The 16714-nt window shown below is 39.1% G+C and overlaps 1 protein-coding gene across 4 annotated transcripts in view; it reads right to left on the minus strand.

Moving 5' to 3' along the window:
• Positions 1-10777, minus strand: part of LOC147175932 (zinc finger protein 536-like) — a 35183-nt gene extending 24406 nt beyond the window's left edge. For all 4 annotated transcript variants that reach the window (XR_015094610.1, XM_086073924.1, XM_086073925.1 and 1 more), the window contains exon 1: positions 10416-10777. The gene's annotated coding sequence lies outside the window, so the exon portion shown is untranslated. The remainder of the gene's footprint in view (positions 1-10415) is intronic.
• Between the last annotated feature and the right edge of the window lie 5937 nt (positions 10778-16714).

Below are 16714 nucleotides of genomic sequence, written 5' to 3' on the forward strand. Positions count from 1 at the left end.
AAAAATAAACAACTTAATGATGCAAAAATGCAAGCTCAGTTTAAGGGGGAAAGTATTCAAATTGAAAGCATTTTTTTCCTCCCCAGCACCATTCTTTGATTCAACTGTAGCAGCAAAACAAAGCCTCAAATTCACATGGTGCGACAATGGTAGGGGTCACATAAGCGAGGCCTGTGCTGCACCAAAGGGCACAGAACAAAGCCTTCACTGTCCGCATTGAATTAACACAGGCTTACATCATCCTGGGCTGCAACCTCAGTCACTCATGAAAATGATGTACACAAAACCACACAGTTAAAGAGCAGCAACACGAACTGAGCAGCATGACTGCACTCAGCTATTGATCAGCAATCAATATAACCATACGGACCTCATCTAATCATATCTGACAGGAACACAAGTGAATGTGCTTCATATTACTTAACCTTAGATTCTTTTTAAGTCAACTACACAAGTGTGTGCGTGTGCGTGTGTGTGTGTGTGTGTGCGCGCGCGTGCGTGCGTGCATGCTCAGCATCAAGGATTACAGTAATTTGAACTATTATTGCAGTGGCCTCTATTAATGGCATTAAAAGATTGCAGCCTTGGACATGCAATGTGCTAAAGTATATCCAATTTGAAGTCTGCGCCCAAATCAATAATATTGATCAAATTCAAGTTCTGGCTGGCTTTTTGTCATGAAGCCACAGCAGGACTGCATTTATGATTCCTTTAACAGGCAATTCACAGATGCTCTGTCACACGTCGGTCAGATCCTATAAAAATAATAATAATAATAACTAGTGCAAACCCGAACATTCACTCTCGGAAAATATTTGATAATACACAAAATTCCCATTCGCAAGCTCAATATAAAAGCTGCTGTCTGTGGTGGACACGAAGATGCTGTACATAAAACAATTCAAATGTCTGCTCTTGATCAGAGATCAATAAGCAACCCGGAACCCAGGAACTAGAAATTAGAAATTAGAAGAATAGAAAATTGCCATTTGCATGCAATTTTAAGGGTTATATTGGGGTGTATAGGTCTTTCTTGAAAGCTGTTGAATGCAGAAAATTGAATTTCGAATCGTGTGGCCGAAAAATGAAACAGCATACTGTGTTCTCATATACACAATGCGCACATGACGTCACATACACAGACACAGGGTAGGAAACTCGAACCCAAACCCAATCTGAAAACTATTGGCCAGAGTCTTGCAGGAATACCCATTGGTAACAGCTAAAGTGTTAATCTGCTAATTAGAAGATATTTGTGGGCAAACTGCTACATATTGCAGCATTTATTTTATTTATTTTATTTATTTTATTTATTTTATTTATTTTATTTATTTTATTTATTTTATTATATATTTATTTTATTATATATTAATTTTATTATATATTTATTTTATTATATATTTATTTCATTATATATATATATATATATATATATTTTTTTTTTTTACAGATCAAAAGAACTAGAGGTATCGGGATTAGTGACTACTCAAGAATTGAGTACTCGTACTGGTAGGGACGGCAAGTACTGATACCAGGCATCTGTGTTGGTGACAATACAAGCCTTATTATAAGCCTGCCAGTATCAGCCGCCCTTTTTTTGGCCATTTTACAACACGGGAACTCAAGGCATACGCACCTTTAAGATGCCATTTTTTGTAAGTATATGTATAGAAAAACAAAAATGATAATAGAAAATCGCAATTAATTTCATGCAATTAAAGAAAATACTACTGTACTATTGGGAATTTGGGATATATCGGTCTTTGATTGAAATCATCTGTCAGTTTTTGTTTTGTTTTTTAGAAATTTTATGAATCAAAAGTAGGTTGCTAGTAGTATCAGTGCTTGGTATCGGTATCGGTGATACTTAAGATTCAGCACTCATACTAGTATCGGTCTGAATAAAAAAGTGGTATCGAACACCCTGACTTCCAACTCGCTAAGCATCGCTGCATCTAAATCTTTGTGCGTGCATGCGTGCGTGTGCAACTGTAGGAATCTGTTTAGGAACAGCGTGCAGAGCCATCAGGTGTTTTCCTTCTGTCAGAGTGTATTAGGCTCTTTTTTGGAGCAGATTCACAGAGTGCTTGGAAGCTATTAAACATCATCTCACAGCAGCACCTCTCAGGCAGGGCGGCGCATTGACGAACAAGGAGCAGGTGCGATTACATGCAGGCAATAACTGAGAAGAAATGTATCACAAATTTAAACAAGCTATGGGAGCTGCACATTCCGGATTACTTTGGTTGTAACCGTATCAGAAATTGCCGCATTTATTTTTACTGCTGTCAGCCAAAAGAATTTGTAAGCTATTTAATCAACCAGCAAGTGGAGATGTAATCTTTTAGCTTTGTTGCTGCTGTATATTGTCAGCTAGGATGGATGGACGGTATTGTAAATCTATAGTGAGGTGACACAGCTGAAGCACATGAATACAATTTATAGATCAGAAGTGCATATTTCTTTTTTAACAGCAGTTGCAAGGCATTAATAATTTGCTTGGTTGCTGGAGCAGAACACAACATGCACCACAAACAGCTTCTGTAAACTGCAGAATGTAAATGATGCACAGAAATTAAAGCTTTATGAATAAAAGCAATTATTTTTAAGACAAATGGAAAGCCATGGAAAATCCTGCTCAAGCCAATCAAGGCCTTTTGTGACTTGATGACACAAAATATAGCAATGCAATCATGTTTGTACGAAGTGGATTCACAGTGGAAAATAGACACGACAGGGAGACGTATACTGTATATAGGACACTTTGTCATCATAACTACAGGAACTGAAAGTTAAATTAATTAACAAATAAATATGGATTCAAATATAGAGCATGCAAAGGTTTTCAGCCACTATGGATATATTGTTTTATCAATGGCCATTTACAGTGGAAGGGCAAAAGTCGCGGCATTTTTCAGTAGCGCGGCAAAGAAAAAGCTCCCAATATTATTCTTATTTTCATGGCAAATACCGTCTACATTGCATTATAGAGTTTATTTAATTGAGAAGCCAAACAGTTAGAGTACTGTCGACTAAAAACACACCCAAAAAATGTAAACTCGTTGTCCACTCAATCAAACTTTGGTAGCAGAAGGCAGAAGTACGTTTCACCTCACACTCACCCCCGACCCGCTCATCCAATCACAAATGTAACAGCAGAAGTGTTGGACTTGTGATTGACAGCAGGAGTGGATAGATGCTCGCTGTTTTGTCCCAAAACAGTTTTGTCAGACTAGAACTAAAACACAACATCAAAACCGGTGGAATATGTTACAGCTCGGCGGAACATCATTAAACCAATCTACCACCATCAATTTGCACACTTGCATCACTTGCACAACATAATGATATGTGATCTATAATATGAGAGCTGTATCAAATATTCCGTGTTTAAAAAATATATGTTTATTGTGGTTATACTTTGCAGTGCTTTACAGCTGCACTACACCATATTGAGAAGTGTTCCTAATATTTTTCACGAGCATTTAATCAAAGTAACCAACATAGTACAGATAGGTATCTTTGGCATGCAGTCCAGCTTTACAATGCAAACAGCCTCCTCCACACACATATAATGTTAAATGGATACTGTATTTTTCTTTTGGGACAATCTTTGCAGGAATACCCATTGGTACAAATTTGTAAAGGTAGAATATTTGATAGAGCTCTTGTATTTGATATCATTATATTGTGCGAGTGCCCACAATGTTGTGGCTTCTCTAGGACATATTGTCATTATACTTGTTTTGGAATAAATATTGATTAAAATATGGAACATAGAGTACTGTACTGGGCAAAAGTGATGTGCAACCATTAGATTTAATGTTTTAGCAAGGCTATAATGACTGTACAATTTGGACATTTTATTAGAATACAATCAAAATGCTCAGTAGAACAAAAACTAATTTGGCAAGCTTTCAGTGTAAAAATCACACGTTTTATTGCCAGATACTAAACATAATTATACAGTACATTTTAAGATAGCTTTTACGACAGTAACTATTAAAAAAAAATACTATGCAAAAACTGGAGTTGCACAACTAATTGCATAGTTGTGAAGAAATTGCCCCTCAAAATCATTAATTAATGTAAATGCTGTTGTGTATTTTTATCTAAAATGATTTCTGTGGGGAAAAAAAGTCATTAAAACAGGAATGCTCATGCATTTGGCACAGAAATTGATGAATACAACAAATGCAGTACATTATGCTATCAAATCCCCCCAAAATTATTTACACTAATATGTTCTATGCAGCCCCCTTGTCTAAACAAAGCATTCTGATTAATATTGCGTTTGTGGAATATGAGTTAAACAGCAAAATCCACCCGTTTTTTTTATCCATTTGAGGTGGCCGCCATTTTGCCACTTGCTGTCTGTCAACCGAAAATGACATCACAGCTGCTCAGGGCTCAGGTAATGACCAATCACATCTCACCTGTTTTCCGAAGCTAAGACGTGATTGCTAACCTGTTTTCTGAAGCTGAGACGTGATTGGTCGTTGCCTGAGCCCTCAGCCACTGTGATGTCATTTTCAGTTGACAACAGGTGACAAAATGGCCACCCTCTGAAACTGATTAAAAACAGGTGGATTTAGCTGTTTCACTCATATCCCAAAAGTGCAATATTAATTAGAATGCTGTGTTTAGACTAGTGGAGGCACATACAATATATTATTGTAAATATTTTTTCCCCCCGTTTATTAAGTCATTGCTCAAAAAATCTGAAAACAAAAGAATTGTCCAAATGTAAGTAGTTAGGGGTTTTTGCCAAATCCTTTTCCGATTGATTAATTGATTTAAAAGTACTTAAAGGTACTTTTCTGACTGACTCTCTCCCTTGCAGCATGGGTACGAGTGTTTTCTGTTGTTGTAGAACAATCAAGAGTGAAAAGTAAAAGTCTTCTCTTGTGACTACAGGAGCAGACGTTATTATTATATCATTTGTGATACAGGTGCTTTACGTGTTGCTGTAAGAAGACTGCCTACATCAAAATGAAAAATGAAGGAAAAAAACTCATATTTTCTGACTTCCATGTCTGTATGTAACAACTTTTTCATCAGAAATTACCAAGAAGATTCATGCGCAGGCTGCCATATATCATGTGTGGCGTTTACACACACACATAAGCAATCAGCCTGGCCAACCATCCTGTGGAGTGTCCTGTCAGGGTGTTGGGGGCAGTGGTAACGCAGCTGCCCACCCTGACCTGGACAAAAGATAGCACCCATACACTTTCTGACAACCAGATTAATGAAAGCCTATAGGAGCTTCTCTGTAGGCCCCCCCAAATGCCTGACGGAGATAGAATAGTCTAACCAGCGCCATTCATTACTGCAGGAGCAAAGAAAGAGCACACACAGCACTGACAAACTAGCTCCTTGTGAGTAATAGCTAAAGAACTCATAAAGGAATGCGCACATGTTTGTTGTGTATGCGGAGAATTGATGATTTTGCAATCAAAACTGTAGGAAATATGGCTTGAAATCGGTGTCTGTGGCCCTTCAGTGACGCGCGCTGATTTGAGAGTCAACTTGTCGGCTGCGAAGAGGCTTTTGATCAAAATCTGATCTGTTGGTGTAAAGTAATGCTGATTGAATACATTTGACTATGTTTGCGTGGAAAACCTGTTTGGAGCTAGATGGGACACAAAGAGTGCAAGGCAGGCTGAGAATAAAAGACTCACTTATAACTTTGACTATCTGAATTTGTACTTTTGATGGAAAGTGTTACATTTTCTTAAGGCCGATGATTGTGCTCAATTGAGGCAACTGTTCTAAATGACTAAGACAAAGTTCCGAAAGAGGACGAACCATGCAGTGACCTAACCTTGCTACAATGTGTCATATAAATGTTGCATTCATTAGCTTCCCGGGATGCCTCACATAAAGTAATACAAACACTGTCTCCTTAATACTCCCTCATCAAATAGTGTCTTTGTGCATGCAAGGACACACACTCTCACATGTAGTCTCTCCGTCTCTCTTTCTCTCCGTAACACACACACACACACACACTCGAGCATGTGTATATAGAATGTATTTTAAATCACTCATGTGTAAACAGTTGCTGGTGTTTGCACAGGCCACCTGTTCTTCCTGGACACAAACAAAGCTTTTGGCGTAAGACGGGCTATGTTAACAGTGTGGCGTGCGTAGGGGATGCCTTGCGCAAGACAAGCCAATCCACATGGTGCGAGCCTGCATCAGATGGTTGGGCCCCCACAGGCCCGCTGCCAACTCCAACAGAACTCACACAGATCTCAAAGAATAGATCATTTTGGGTCGGTGACAACACACTGACATGGTTTGTGCGACTTCCTGTCCCACAGTGCAAAATAGGCAGGCTCGCCCATGTCAACTCCCATCGCCATTTCATTTAACTCAGCGAGCGCCTTTGACTGCATTTGCATGATGTGAACGATGCTTCTTATTCGCAAAGTGGTACCGAGATGGCGAAAATGGGGGAAACTGGAGATGTGTCGACTTTCGCTTGCCAAAGCACTCGGAGGCACTAAAACAAAAGACATTAAACGAGTCATCACAAAACCACAGCAGGAGTCGGGTAATGCCACTTACAGTATCTCATTAAGCTATGGCATCTACAGGAAAAAAATGACAAACAAAGAGTATAATCCAAGGCACATTAACTGGGCTGATAATTCAATGAGCCCTCATTTGGCAGCCATCTTGCTTTCGTGATGGTCTTCTTTTTTCTTTTTTTTTGCCGCAGCAACACACACACGCATGCATATTCGTTCTCCTCGACCCAGCCCCTCTCTCTTTCAAAAACAACAAAACATCCACCATTAGACAACGGGGTACCGACGTAATTAGAAAATGACTTCCTTTGCAATCCTAGCTAAGTAGTTTACACACTGTAATTACAGGGACAAAATCATCTTTTCATCATTCCACTGATTGAGCTCATCAACCCAGTGGGATCTCAGGACTACACTCAGGCAACATCTGGGCTAAGAGAATTAGCCCCTGAGTTGAGCAGGCCTTGCACTGTGGCAAGCGACGCACGCCGGACAACCATCCATCAATTTCCTATACTGTGTCAAATTCAGAATCGCAGATTTCAATTCAGTTCAATGAATGAATTTGAATTTATATTGACTCCACCCCACGGAATGGAATTCGAATTACAGGTAGTGGAATTCAATTCAATGTAATTCATTCTCATCCCATATCAGTGAGAATGAGCAAGTGTATATCCTCATGTATGTCACGGGTCAAATGGGCAACATCACTGCAAACTCAGGAGACCGGTGAGTCGTGATTGGTTGTTACCTGAGCCCTGAGCAACTACGACTACATTTTCAGTCGACAGCAAGATGGCCGCCCCCTGTGATGGAAAAAAAAAAAGAGTGGATTTTGCTGCTCAATTTATATTCCACAAATGCAATGTTAATCAGAATGCCGCGTTTAGACTAGTGGGGACACATACTAAATATTATAGTCAAGAAAATTTGGTTATCTTCCCATTTAAGCATCATGTACATTAAGTATTTACGATAATATTTGTATGAAATTCATATTGTAAATAGGCTTGTGAATTTCTTTGAATTTCATTTCATGGAATTTCAATTCTACCTCCTGCAATTCGAATTGCAATTCTGCTTCGTCTTTGCCACCTCAATTCAAAGTCAAGAGTTGAATTGGAATTTAGGGGCCATTCTCAATTCAAATCTAAGTTTCGTTCATCCTGTTCGCGGTTACAGGAAAGCTGGTGCCTATCCCAACTAACTATGGGGGGAAGGACACAAAACCACACCCTCCATTGGCCGCCAGTCAATCACAATGCATTCAGCCGTGTGAACCGCTACACTAAACACCTGCGTCTTAAAAATGTGCTTCTTTCGGTAAACATGAAACTTTGAAGAACAAGGTCACCGCATAGCGGCTATCTGGATATCACACCTCCAGTGGCCTATCACACTTTGACTCCCCAGACTCCAAATTGTCAATAGGAGCACCAGCGCAGCTCGACCTTGGTGCACACCAACTTGCCTTTTCGTGAGAATCTCTGTTTATTGTAATTGTGTGTTTGCAGCCTTGACTTTCTAACAAACACACATGGCGCTGAAGGTGAAGTGCCTTGTCGGCCTGTGTCCTATGTGCAGCGGCTCTGTGTGTTGGCAACAGAGGCAAGTGTTTAATGTGGCAGCTGTTAGCCTCGTGGATTTTCACTAATCACTCTCTCCTGATTACTCTGATGAGTGTATGATGCTCTTAAAAAACCAACCCGCAGTGGAAATAAAAAAAAGAAAAATAATTATCATCATCTCCCTAAGTAGTGCAGCTGCACCCGCCTGCAATAATTACAACTAGAACACAAGCGGCTTCTCCCATCACTTACAACCACTTATTATTAGAGGTAACGTTAATTGGTGCGGTGGTGGGTGACAATTCTTCACGGGGTTTGTCGTAAAAAGCCAAACCTTGAAAGTTACAGCACATTAGTGGTCTTCAAGCCAGGGTAGGGTATTAAACATTGCACGCGAGAAGCGCCAGTAGACTGAGCCGGGGGGGTTGTAGCCGCCCTATCAGTAGCCCCTTGGTTGCGCGGCTGCTTTGCCCTCGCTTCACCCTTCCCCCACTCCGGGTATCAGCCTGGCAGAAACAATTAACATTTTCATAAAAACAATTCCCTGCCTCCAATAGTCCGATGTAATTTGTTTTCCATCTCTGTTCATTAATCATTGTTTAAATCGGTGAGCCATCCCCTCCACTCTGCCATCTGCATTCAGCTGTGTTACAGATATGACACCTTCCGCCTTAATGGGAGCTGACAGCCAGGAGAGGAGGCCTGTGGAAAATAGCTTCCTGCATGTGCACTTTCACCTCACATAGTGCCAGCAGGTGAGAAAGGGGGTATCTAATAGCGTCTGATTAGTCTCAAATGCAAACACGTTGCAGCCGACAGCACGCAACACTTACACTTCTGTATTTAACACCGTGTGAAAAGATTGCAACGGTGAAAGGAGTGAAAGAAAAGTCGTACACTAATAACAATACACGCCACATTTTGCCAAAGTTCTTTCGCGTTTTTTTTCTCCCCCTCTCTCTCTCCTCTAGTTAAATTAGTGCAGCGTTCCTACAATATGCTATTGTTTTCCTGGAATTGGGAGCAAGGTTATTAATTATTCACTGTTGTGTTCTCATATCATGGGGCTATGCTTTTCACTGTATTGCCTCATAGATCAAATACTTAGGGCCATGGTACTCGGGCGAATTTCCCGAGGCAAAATCCTAAAGATGTTATTATTATCACAAAGAAGCCGTTTGGGAGATTAAAAGTTTCCTGAAGAGTTAGAGTGGCTAGAAAAGGTTAAGATGCTCCCTGTAATGTTGCCACGGTACGGGAAAGACAAATAACTTAGTGATTTTAAGCCAAGAGTCTAAACAGCTTAGGCATTTGTTTGGCGAGAGAAAATCCGACTCAGTGAGGTGCCAAAAAGTTCATCTGGCCTGTTGATTTCAGCATGGATTACTGCTATTCAAATCATGTGCCCTGTGTTCAAACAAGTGTGACTGTCAGGGGGGAGAAAGTTGCCAAGCCCAGCTTTTGTCATGTACGCTTATGTGAGTTTACTGCGGCATAATGAAAAAGAGGCTGTGATGATACACTTTCATGCCCTCCCTCTCCACCCATTTGCCTAATTTCCTCATCACTTTCAAACCACACGCAGTTTTTTGATTTAAAGACCATCAGAAAGAAAGGGGGTAACACTTGTAGCTTCTCTTTTAACACAATAAATGATGTCACATGTGGAAGGCCTTATTTTTTGGGGTTGCCACAAGTCTTCTAACAAGGGCAACAGTAGTAGAGTAAATGATGTGCATATTCAAAGCTGAATATTTCATGTTGATTGATCGCACTGACTTCCACCCACCTGCTCCTCCTCCTGTCCCACTGGAGCTGGCATGAGGAGAATTCAGTAATTGAGAGGAGCAGAGCGTGCTCTCCCTTTGCTCATATATGACAGATGGGGCATCATCGCTTCAAAGGAGACCATTTGGAAACAGGAGGAAGGGGGACAAGAGGCTAAGGGGGGCTTTGAAAAAGGGGGCTGTGCCACCCCGTACAGGTGACAAGGATGGAGAGGGGAAAACTTAAAGCATGTCCGTTGGGGGTGGCGGGTGGGGGTAAAAACAAAGGTATATGTGTATGTCTGAAGCATATTTGAGTTAAATTTGACTTAATGTCAAAAAGGCATAGCATGAATGTAGAAAAAAAACTGGGGGGGGGGGGAACTGTGGTCGCATGTTTATAATTGTGTGGGCATCCACGAATCGACAGTTGCAGAAAGATGTATTTAAACTACTTACTAACGGCACATTTCATTAATAAGTAGCCTACGTAAAGTCACACACTTTTTATAAGCTTGCAACTTGATGACAAGTCTTACCTGACTTGGACAGGTGGCGTCCGCTGAAAGGATGGATGGATGGCTAGATGATGAGCGCTGGACGCTTTACCGCTAAAGAAAAGGTGGAAGTCAGCGAGAGGGCGGGACAGATTTCCCCTAAAAAAATTATAATAAAAATAACAAATAATAAAGTCTTCACAATGAGGGCGAAGTGCTAAAGCTCTCTTCGCCCCCTTGTATTTCCGTCGGAGAAGAGGACGTAATGAAATGTTCCAAATGGAGTCGGGATAGTTGTGTCGACGAGCCGTGTGTCTCCCTCATCTGGACGCTGACGTGGAAGTGGAACAGACGTGCGCCGTGCGTAAAAATGTGCGGCGGCGCGTCCTCCGCGCCTCATCCATCCCCGCTCACATGCGTCTCTTTGAATACATAATGGCCTATTATGCGTGTCACATTTGATAAGGCGGAGATGAAACCAGCAGCAAAATAGGCGGGATTATACTTTGCGACGTTGGAGCTGTCAATAATGGAATACAATTATAAGCAGCGATTTAAACGCGTGCGGTAAAGTGTGTGTTATAAGCAGAGGATCGATATTTTTGGGATTTACGACTCAATCTGACCTTGATTACACATTGTTGTGTAGAACGTGTTTTTATTTTAGTGGCCGGTCCTCTTTTTTTTTTTTTACCAGCATGAGCAGCAAAAACGTTCCAGTAATACTGTACTTACTTTTGACTGACGGCAGGTGTAGAGTAACTAAGTACAAATACTTTGTTACTGTACTTAAGTAGCCTATGTTTTTCAGGTGAGGGGAGATGGAATAACTGTATTTTTCCACATTTTTGTCTCTATAATGAAGCTCTTAGGGTGTTCAAACTGTTACGAAAGCTAGCAGAAAATGGCTACTGGAGAATAACTGTGTAACAAAAAGAAAATGAATGACTTAAACTCAAACTCATTTGACCCATGGTGAATAAACATTATAAAATAAAGGCCATAACAATGACTAAGATATTGCAAGCTTTCTGTTCAAAACATTTATAAATGATTTAGGATTTAAAATACTCTAACATATTATAAGAATAAAATTGTACAAAAGGTGTTTTGTCCCCAAGCTTTCACCTCAGAACTATCTTCTATTCTACCTCCAGTGCCAGTTTGACAGGTGTGTCATTGTTTGTTTCCTCTTCCCGTTTGTTAACTTGAGTTTCTGCTTTCTGGGTTTTGGTAAGGGTCAAACAACTTTTAGGCTAAAGTTCAGCCAAGTCAGTGTTTCTTCAGCAGAAGTTGGGTCAGTATAGTCAGAGTAGAAGCTTGGTCGGTAGTTGGGGCAGATGCCTGGACCACAAGCTTGGTTGGTTGATGGAGATGGACCAGTTCAGTTATGGATCAGTTATTTAAGAAGGTTGCAAACTCACTTTCCTCAAATGTGACTAGATTGCATGGCCAATGTTTTCCCAATAAAACACACATTTGTGCTGTTGCATTCAAGTCAAATTTAGCTTGTAGTAAATCATATAATTTTATGAACGTTACACACATAATCAACAAGGATTAGGAGAAGCAACTTATTCCCCATCCGTGGCCTTATTCATTGTCAGCACATTATTTTGTCGAGAACACATTGTTTTGATAGCATAAAAGTCAAACTAATGTTAACTAACTCTTGGTTTAAAAAAAAAATGCAACAAAATGGGACATCATTTTTTGTTCTTATTCTTTTCAGTATACGCACCTTGTAAAATCATAAAACAGGGAAACTAATGTGTACAGTTTTTCTTATTTGCCTTTTTTCATTCTTTTTTTTAATTATGAGAACATGCAGGTTGGAGGAAACACATCATGTATAAACAAAATGTGTACCAGATGTAAGACCAAAGTCTCAGTTACATATTTTGTGTTTTTGTCATTTTCACATTTTGTCAGTGCAGGAAAAGCAATCAAATAGAGAGTGTGAGCATGTGTCATGTTGCCCCACCATCAGGTAAGATATAACAAAGGACAAAATTATTGTTGTTCTCCTTTTTTGTTTGTTTGTTTGTTTGTTTGTTTTGTTGTTGTTATTTTACATGAAAGCGAACATTGAAGTCAATCAAAGAAAATGTTATCACTGAGGTTGAAAATTAGGTTAGCATGAAATATTACGAAAACGTGCATGGGATTAAAGTCCTGCTGGCACTTTGGTCATAGCTCTCAGCCTCAAATGCACAAAACTGAAAATTAAACTTTAAACTGAATTACAATAAAGAAAGTATTGGTTTATTATGAAACTTAAACCTGTCCTGAAATATGGACATAGCGCCAACAACAAATGGAAAGTGAACACTCAAACAAAACTGAGAAATGAATTTCCTCACGTGACTAGTCTGATTCATCATCCGAATGGTAATTCTAATTTCTGGCATGTGTAAACCGATTTGCCGAGAGGTGCATTTTTCATTGACCTATTCTTTGAATGAGTCACATGTGACAACTAATACCAAAATGACAGACATGCTGCCCCAAACTACCATTTTTGCTAATACTAGCTCTAGTTTAGAAGCCCAAATCTCTCCTCTAACAAGTCCACCACTATCATTGCTAGGATTTTTATTTGGAAGACACTCATTTCACGTTAACTATAGCTATTGTTTTCTCAGACAGGTCACAACCCCTGACCATGTAAAGGTATTCCACTTGTTTGCTGCATCCTGTGGTGGAGAAGATAATTGCAATGTGACAATGTACCCATGTGACAGCAAGCTTCCCCATTTTATATAATTGACAGTGAACAATAAAAAAAACAAAAAAAACAATTGTACTTAAATACAGTACATTTCAGAGTGTACTTTTTACTGTTACTTAAATAAATGAGTTGAATCAGTAGTTGTGCTTTTATGAGAATATTTTTTTTTACACAAGTAGCTTCTTGTACTTCTCCTTGCCAGCTCTGTTGAGCGAACACAAATTTCCATATGATGACCATGCTTACTTTTTAAAGATGGCCAGAAAAGTGTTTTAATTGTGTGTAAATGTTTGCCTTAGGGGAGCGAGATGGTAATTATAATTCAAATGAAGGCAGAGGCTAGTACCACATACAAAGTTTTATGCTAATACAAGTTTTTGAGGCAGTAAATTGAATTATTGTGCTGTATAGTTTTGTGACCGCAATGATTGAGATAGCACATACAAAATTAGGTAAACAATTGAATGTGATCCAATATAATAGATTAGCTAAAAACAATAGTCCTTTATTACAATGTTAATTTTTTTATGCCATGGGTTCAGAGATGTATTTGTTTAAGAATAATTATTATTATTATACTTGGAATGCAGTGGTGTCTATATGACTGTGTTGTATCAAATTGAATATGTATAATTTATATATTTTTATATTTATTATTATTATTATTATTATTATTATTATTATTATTATTATTATTATTATTATTATTATTATTATTATTATTATTATTTGAGTCTCTACTTGTGTAATTTGTGATTGTTGGCAAATGATTGAAAGCGACCAGAATCTCTTGTGTTTCGCAAACTGTTTCAGACGAATCATGAGAATATTTTGGAACTTCTCAACAGATGCAGATAAGAATCAATGTTGAATTTTTTTTGGAGAAGGCGGGGATGAATAGTATAGAAAACATCTCAAAGACAGCACTCTATTGGATCCCTGAAAGTAAAAAAAAAAAAAGAGGAAGAACAGAATAGTAGTAGAACTTAAAGCTTGGAACACGAAATGGTAAAGCATCCAGGGAGAAGTCCAAGACAGACAGGGTGGAGATTTTTTTGTTGCCCTATTTGTCAGTATAGCCAAGCACCAAGAAGAAGGTAGAGTTATTGATACAGCTCTTATATTTGATCTCATTAGATGCAAAACGTGACTTATTTAAGGGAACATTGCAGAAATCCATACATACCTTATAGACAGGCTGCAGCTCACCCGTGACTTAAAGTTATTAAAAGTGTGGTGTAGAAAGTGAATAGTTGGACTATGAAAAAGAATAGCAACAGTATGTCATTTGCAGTCATTCGTGTCTGCATAAAATATCAGCATTTCAACCTACAAGAACTCCACTTAGAACTTGAGAGACATACAAGAGGCTGTCTCTCTCTGCTAAATGCAATGCTGTGTGGAATAAAAGCAGTAGGTCGACCACAGCACATGATTGCAAATTGTAGTTTGTCTGACCCACTCAGACTCGTTTGAGTAGTCTGTTCTGCACTGAAGAAAGGGTTGTGCGCATTCAAAAGGAGCAGGAAGATAAAGCAATTTGCAATGCATATACAGCAGTGAACATAAAGATGTTAAAATAGCAGAATTCACATTGTTTTTGAGTAAATGAAAAGTATTCATTGCCCCGCCACCCACCATTGCTGATAAATGTGGGTGGATCCACCTGTTGAAGTTCATTACAATCAAATTAAGGTAAAGTACCACTGATTGCCACACCCACCTGAATGGGGTGAAATTTATTTTCCACATTTGACCTAGTGCAGTGCTGCTTACTGCACTCGGGAGTTATTTACAGCAGTGTTCCTCCCCAATTCCAACCCTTAATGCTGAGTGTCAAACAGAGAGGCAATGGGTCCCATTTTTATAGCCTTCGGTATGACCCAGCCAGGGATTGAACCCATAACCCCGCAGTCTCAGGGGGCACACTCACTTGGCCTGAGTTAGTAGTAAAGTTTTCAACTAGCACAAAGGAATTGAAATGTGGACTCATCAGACAACAGCACACCAGTTTTGGGTCAGTCCATCCCAGATGAGCTCAACCTCATAGAAGCTGTTTTTTTTTTATACTGTTCGGCTTTTGCGTTGCATGGGAGAATTTTAACTTCTATTTTAAGGTGTAGTGACAAACTGTGTCAAATGTCAATGTGGCATTATTCCTTCCACACTGATTTTTTTTTTTTAATACAGGGCATCGCCACCTGGGGTATTGAAGGTCACGGGCATTTAACGTTAATATGCAGATTGATGATTTTATTTACTGTAGATGAGGAAATCCATACATTCTTTGCAATTTTACATTAAAAAATGTTTTTCAATTCAATTTTTGATTCATTGAATATAGGTTGAAAAAGATTTGCGATTGTATTTTATTTTTTTACAAATGACCCAACTTCACTGGAATTGCCACTTGTATGTTTTGGGCTATTCAAATTATAGTCACCATTTTTTCCCCACTTACTACTTCAAGAAATTATTTAGAGGATTTTCTTACTTTTACTTGAGTCTTATCACTTAAATGACAGTCCTACAAATGTTGGCTACTCTACCCACCTGATTATCAGGATAGTTTGACCAAACATAGAACGGATTACAAAATTGGTGAAGTGGAGTCTTTGCAATAATTTTGCGTGTAGAATGATGAAAAGCTGTATATCTTTTTGAAAAAAAGAAGAAAAAAAAGAAAAGCTGTGATATCACCCTGGATCATAGGACGATTAATGGATCACCTGAGCATGTCCGCCTGAGGCTCATTAGTGGCAGAAAAATCAACACTCACTTTACAGGCTGCACGTGTAAATGCTGGAGTTATATAACATTTTGTTAAATACTACTTGGTATCATAGACTAAAATAAGCAGATATGTTCTTCGATGTCCTTGACATTTGCAGGTTTGGCTCCCCCTCTCAGGCTCAAGCACCTGTCTGGATAACAATACCTGTTTGAATCCATAATCACACAACATTTAAAAATCCCCCCCTAATCCCTGAAATGTAGATTTTGTGCGTTTCATCCCAGTTTATGCGCTCCATTTTCTTTGAAAAGTAGTTCTGCTCTGTTCGAGCATACACCTTCGAAGATTAACCTACATTAAGACCATTGATCTGTGTCTCACCAGCACAACGCTAGCATGTTAAGCATTGCCTAATCTGTCTCATGCTACCTGGATTTTCATCTTGGTGAAATAATCCAGAACCAAGGAAAATAAGGGCCGAGTCACCTCAGGATCTGTTTAAAAGCTTCTTATCTGAGACCTGCACTCCCACCGTTAAACTAAAAAGGGCAATGATATAGCCTCTCAAGCTCACAAGCTACGGATTTAATCAAAGCAGCTTGGGATAAAATTAAGTTTGGTGGTTTGTGCGTTGAGTTGAAATGCATGTCCGAAAACAATACAAATTGAGTCTACACTCGTGGATCAGGTCATGTGTGAGGAATTTTCCACCTCAAAATCATTAAAAGATGGTTGAAGACGTATGGAAATGTCATTTAGTAATAGCAAATACCAGCTAGTTACGCAACATAGACCCATTTAAAGGATTAAACAACAATGTGGATTACATCAATTTGGAATTGCGAAATTTAAATCTTAGAAATAACTACAATAACA

Source organism: Leptonotus elevatus, chromosome 4 (genome assembly GCF_054856555.1).
Source record: "Leptonotus elevatus isolate MCC_2025b chromosome 4, RoL_Lele_1.0, whole genome shotgun sequence".
Classification (NCBI taxonomy): domain Eukaryota; kingdom Metazoa; phylum Chordata; class Actinopteri; order Syngnathiformes; family Syngnathidae; genus Leptonotus; species Leptonotus elevatus.